General features: G+C 44.7%; 1 gene segment (V, D, J or C); it reads right to left on the reverse strand.

Moving 5' to 3' along the window:
- Positions 1-4,008: 4,008 nt before the first annotated feature.
- LOC307070134 (immunoglobulin heavy variable 3-23-like) lies at positions 4,009-4,475 on the reverse strand. The segment is given in 2 exons: positions 4,430-4,475; positions 4,009-4,325 (listed from the first exon to the last, which is right to left on the reverse strand).
- Between the last annotated feature and the right edge of the window lie 378 nt (positions 4,476-4,853).

The following is a 4,853-nucleotide window of genomic DNA, read 5'->3' on the forward strand; positions in this document are numbered from 1 at the left end:
AGGAAACCAAGGAGGATGGTAAAAAATAGTGGTGAATTTTAAGTCATATTGTTTTGCAAGTTACTAGTGATGGTCACACCAAGAGGGCCCAGCAGTGTGATGGGAGGGAGAAGGACACATGTTGGTGGGCTTCATGTTAACCACATGGACAGTTCCATCAAATGATCTCTGTAATTCCTCTTATGAATGCTCCAGAGCATAAGCTCAAAATGGGGTGTGGACTTCAGGAACATTGAGGCCGGATGGTTGAGTACCTTTAGGGTGTTTTTTGGAATTACTGAGAAAAGAAGAAGCATGAAGTATACATGAAAAACCAGCAGTGTGCCCAGGTGATATTAGATTAGTTGCCTTAGACGTTACTGAATATACAGGGATTCAATGTCCTCACAGTTCATCCTATAGCTCCACTTGGAATCCAGCTTCAAACATGAGGAATGTAGATGAAATTCATTTATTATGAAACAAAGTGATGCCTAAATTTTAATAGTTATAAGTCAAAGCTATGGAAATGTGTTACTGAAATTGAAATGATCTATTTCTGCTCTAGAGCAATAGAACTTAAAACTGATAATACTTCAAAAATAGTTCTTTTGTTTTCAGCTATGGCTAAAACCACAGAATCATTCAAGTAACAATCATTCACAGCTTCACATCCATCCCAGGTAAAAGTCAGGGTTAGAAAACGGTCATATTCTAACTGATGAAATCTCACTCTCTCATCAAGGATCTGTGTCTCTGTGGACACGCAGCACAGTTCTCACCAGCAACACAGGAAATAGGGTATGTTGGTACATTTCTGTTTTTCCAGAAGAACATCTCTGAAGAAGTCCCCCCTCTGTTTACCCATTCCTTCCTTGTAGTATCTGAAAGAGGCCTTTGAGTGTACTGTGACATGTTCCCGCATGAAGTTCCCATGGCTTAGGAAGTGAAAGTTCATTTAACTTCACTTTTATTGAAACAAAAACACAACAGCTAATAATTGAGAAGCATAAAAAACACATTTAAAATTTACCCAAAGGCAAGCTAGAAATTGGAAGAAAATATTTGGAAGAGACACATCTTGTATATCTGATTGTTATCTAATATGTACCAAGAAGTCTTAAACTCAGTGGTAAAAAACAAACAAAACTATTAAAAAATGGGCTAAAACCCTTAACAGGCACCTCACCAAAAAGGCAAAGAGTTTGCAAATAAGGCTTTGGGAAAACATATATCCCAGTGATAAGCCAATCAGAACAAGGACATATCCCTGAAAACTTACAAGAGTGGATCAGATCAGGACTCTGAGAACGTTAAACACCTGGAGGATGTGAAGCAGCAGGGGGTCCATTCACAGCTGGTGGGGATGCAGAGCGGGATGCACCTTGGGAGACATTTTGAGGGCTTCTGCAAAACTAAACATATTCTAATCTTATGTTTCAGCAGTAGTGCCCCTTTGTATGTACCTGAAGGAAAATAAGACTTAATCCAGAGAAAACCCAGCACACGATGTTTACTTAGCTTTATTCATATTTGCTGAAATTTGGAAACAACCAACACGTCCTTTCATAAGTGAATGACTAATGAACTGTGTACATCCACACAGTGGACACTGAAATGTCACACCGATTTGGAAGAAATCTTGAAGGGTGAGATGGAAATGCAAAGTAGAGATGCCAGAAGAACACAAGTGGCAAGGTGATGTCAGGAGTGTGAAAGTGGCCCGTGAGGACTGCGGTTCCTAAGAGGTTGTACAGGGTGAGCCTGAAGAGAAGACACCTTGGATTTGTCAGGAGGGAAATCTCCTCCTCTGCCCCTCCTGAGTTCCTGAGGCTGGACTGATAATAAAACTAACAAAGACAGCTTAACAGGAGAAAAGAAAAACCTTTTAAACATAGGCATGGACGTGCCATAGAAATGGACCCAGAAGTAAGCAAAGCAGGCAGCTTTCATATTGTTAGACAAAGATCCAATATTTGCGAGGAATTGGTAGAAGGAGGAAACGTATGGTTTTGGTGCTCAATTAGTGAAGAACGTAAGCAGGGTTTGGGCTGGCATAGTCATTACAGAAGGAACTAGGTTTGTTCATAGAGACTTCCAGGCCTGAATTCCCCCTCCATGGTGACAACCGTTTGCAATGGAAAGCAGGGTCCAGCTGCTCGGTGCTGAGAAGCCAATGAAGAGGCAGCGTTGGTAGAAAGGAAAGTTTACTTTATTTTGGCTGCCTGCACCCGGGGGTGGGGGACAGACTTCTCTCCAAAGGCCACCCCGCACTGAGAATCTGTGGGAAAGGGCTTTTATAGGTGGAGGGAGGGGGCTACAGGCAGAAACGGCAGAGTCAACTCTGACAGTCATCTTGAAATAGGTCACGTGGTGGTCTGAGCAGCCTCATCTTGATTGTTTTAAGTAGAGTTTATCTTCAGTTCCAGGGTCGGTTTGTTCCCATTTCTCTGAGGCCAGTTCTTGGAATTGTGGCAGCTTATGTCATGGCTACAGTCTGGTCATCATGCAGTTAACCTCTTCTTCCTGGTGGGAGTTTCAGTATCTACAAGACAGCTCACGGGCCATGCACAAGAATATTATCTATAGCCCTTGAGGAGGAACTAAAGGTCCTTGATTTGCTTAATGACTAAACTATTATTAATTCATTTTGTTGGACAGTTTTCATTTCTTTCTAGATTTTCTCACTTCTCTGATTAAATTCACTCTTCGGCTAAATTTTCTGCACAGAAATAAGGCAGGCGGAGGGCATAGGATAAAGGACCATTTCATTTCCACCTCCAGGTACAGGGAAAGCAACTTTCACATGGAAGGTTTATTTCTTTTTCAGGGTTACAGGGAAGAATGTCACAATGTCCCTCTGCACTAGCTCTGTGTTAAGTCACTTGGAGGCATATTTTGGATGGCCTACCCTGGGCCCCAACACTCAGGGCCTCTTTTATTATTTTCTTTCTACATATGCACACCAAGCATGTGATGTAGGTATCGGTTTACTTGAATCTTACAGATGTGAAGCTGAACTGCAGCCTGGAAATGGCAGGTGATGTGCTGGAGAGCACACATCAGGACACAGTGAGACGTCCTGTCGAGGCCTGGGCTTCTCCACCCTGGACATGGCCACACCTGCAAAGGTACCTGGGCAGAGGTCGGCCTGCCTGTGTGACTGCAGGACTCTTCGTGGAATGAGAACTTGTGTGATTTTCCTGCATTTTAGTGTTAATCTAAGATTCTGTGGTTAAGAAAGGAGATTTGTTGTCAGCAGCTTCTGAAGATTCATGTTATTATCCACCTGACTATAAACTTTCCCTACCACCTACATATGTGTCTACTGGTAATAGCTTTGACGATGAATAGTTGACATAAAAAAATCTGCACAGCAGAACAGGATGCAGGCATTACCTAAGCGTATAGGGATTCTACTGGGCCTGGAAGCAAGGAGCACATGTAGAAACACCCCCACCCACATCCCCTCTAACTGGCATCACTCCCAGCGACCCACTGAGGATCCGGGGCTCCTCAGCTCATTTATGCTTCTCATGCAAGAGGTTAGCAGGCAAGTCAACAGCCAGCATCCTGGCAGGGACAGCTGGTCTATCAGTAGGGCAGGGCTGAGATTTCACAATGAGGAAGGAAGAATTTGTTCAACTCTTTATACATCCGCTGGGATAGTTTGGAAACAGGTCAATTTAGACAAGATTCAGACAAGATTTAGACAAGGGAAAACCTGAAAATCTAACTTTGCATCTCTGCCTTTCCTATGTGACAGTTTTTCCCCTATTTCGAAAAGTCTTTCTAATTCAGAGACTGAATGTGTAAGTAAGGAACCATGGATGAGTACAGTGAGGTTCCCCAGGGAAAACTGCTATATGGAGAGGAAACCCCAGAGCCTTAGAGGAACGCAGCCCTTAACTACTATCTGCACCTGCTCATGGGGCTGAGACACACACTTGTGTGTCCTGAGTGCCCCCTGCATGTCCCCTCCTGTCTCCCTGCAGGGAGGTTTGTGTCTGGGCTCACACTGACTTCCCCTCACTGTGTATCTTTCGCACAGTAATACACGGCCGTGTCCTCAGATCTCAGGCTGTTCATTTGCAGATACAGCGTGTTCTTGGAGTTGTCTCTGGAGATGGTGAATCGGCCCTTCACAGAGCCTGCATAGTATGTGTAACCACCACTAGTACTAATAGCTGAGATCGACTCCAGCCCCTTCCCTGGAGCCTGGCGGACCCAGCTCATGTCATAGCTACTGAAGGTGAACCCAGACGCTGCACAGGAGAGTCGCAGAGACCCCCCTGGCTGCACCAAGCCTCCTCCAGACTCCACCAGCTGCACCTCACACTGGACACCTGCAAACACAGAGACATCCTGGTCAGGAGACTGTCACACATCCACCGATTCCCTCACTCATATCCACTCACATCCTCAGTATCTCTTGCTCTCCATAAATTACCTTGTAAAATGGCCACAAGGACAACCCAGCTCAGCCGAAAGTCCATGGTGAGTGTTCTGTCCTGAACCCCGAGTGGGAGCACGTGGGAATCCCGGGCTGGAGCTCCTCTCCCAGAGCTGCAGGGTCATGGCTGGGGCTCCTTTATATCAGCAGAGGAAGGACCCTATTTGCATGGCCTTCTAGTATATAAGAGGCTATGTCATTGAATGTCCTCAGAAAGGGCAGGGTCTCAGAGCAGGTGTGAGAGTCTTGGATTTTGTGGTGTTGATAGCATTTGGGAAATATGACTTTCATTGTGTGATTGTTCCAGAGTAAACACTTAGGACCCATATGTCATTTTACATATGCACACACATTCTGTGATGTCACTGTCATTGTTACCCTCATATTAGAGGTGTAAACTACACCCAGAGGAATGGCGGGT

The sequence above is a fragment of the Hyperoodon ampullatus genome (genome assembly GCF_949752795.1).
Source record: "Hyperoodon ampullatus genome assembly, contig: scaffold_303, whole genome shotgun sequence".
NCBI lineage: Eukaryota > Metazoa > Chordata > Mammalia > Artiodactyla > Ziphiidae > Hyperoodon > Hyperoodon ampullatus.